Raw genomic sequence first — 1,097 nt, 5'->3', positions numbered from 1 at the left:
GACCTTGTTTCAGTCATAAAACTGAGAGTGGCCTTAGATAGATCAGAGACTATGTTTGCTAAGCCAGAGGGGCTTTGCTCAGAATTCTCTGTCTGTTGCTGAGAAGATGATGGAAAAGGCTTGCTATTGCCAAACATATTTCTCCCACCATTATTATTATTGAAGCCTTGTTGAGGCTTCTGTTGATCCTTCCATGAGAAATTTGGATGATTTCTCTATGAAGGATTATAGGTGTTTCCATAGGATTCTCCCATGTAATTCACCTCTTTCATTGCAAAATTCTCAGGGTCATAAGCTTCTCCTTCAGAGGAGGCTTCTTTAGTATTGCCGGATGTAGCTTACAATCCAGTCATATTCTGAGAAATCATATTGACTTGCTGAGTCAATATTTTGTTCTGAGCCAATATGGCATTCAGAGTATCAATCTCAAGAACTCCTTTCTTCTGAGTCATCCCATTATTCACAGGATTTCTTTCAGAAGTGTACATGAACTGGTTATCTGCAACCACCTCAATGAGTTCTTGAGCTTCTGCAGGGGTTCTCTTCAGATGAAGAGATCCACCAGAAGAGTGGTCTAATGACATCTTGGACAATTCAGACAGAGCATCATAGAATATATCCAAGATGCTCCATTCTGAAAGCATGTCAAAAGGACACCTTCTGATCAATTGCTTGTATCTTTTCCAAGCTTCATAGAGGGATTCACCTGCTTTCTGTCTGAAGGTTTGGATGTCCACTCTAAGCTTGCTCAGCTTTTGAGGTGGAAAGAACTTGGCCAAGAAAGCAGTGACCAACTTATCCCAATAGTTTAGGCTTTTTCTAGGTTGTGAGTCCAACCATATCCTAGCTCTGTCTCTTACAGCAAAAGGGAAAAGCCTAAGTCTGTAGACCTCGGGATCAACCGTATTGGTCTTAATAGTATCACAGATATACAAAAATTTATCTAAGAATTGATGAGGATCTTCCGATGGAAGTCCATGAAACTTGTAATTCTGCTGCATTAAAGAAACTAATTGAGGCTTAAGCTCAAAGTTGTTTGCTCCAATAGCAGAAATTGAGATGCTTCTTCCATAGAAGTTGGAAGTTAGTGCAGTATA

At 39.9% G+C, this 1,097-nt stretch overlaps 1 non-coding gene across 1 annotated transcript; it reads left to right on the top strand.

The window, feature by feature from the left end:
• The first annotated feature begins 638 nt into the window (after positions 1–638).
• On the top strand, positions 639–746 carry LOC112804330 (small nucleolar RNA R71). The gene has a single exon (XR_003202940.1). It is a non-coding gene; the product is annotated as a small nucleolar RNA R71 (small nucleolar RNA).
• Positions 747–1,097: the final 351 nt, after the last annotated feature.

This window comes from Arachis hypogaea, chromosome 5 (assembly GCF_003086295.3).
Source record: "Arachis hypogaea cultivar Tifrunner chromosome 5, arahy.Tifrunner.gnm2.J5K5, whole genome shotgun sequence".
Taxonomy (NCBI): Eukaryota; Viridiplantae; Streptophyta; class Magnoliopsida; order Fabales; family Fabaceae; genus Arachis; species Arachis hypogaea.
This window is presented reverse-complemented; position numbering and strand designations above follow the sequence as displayed.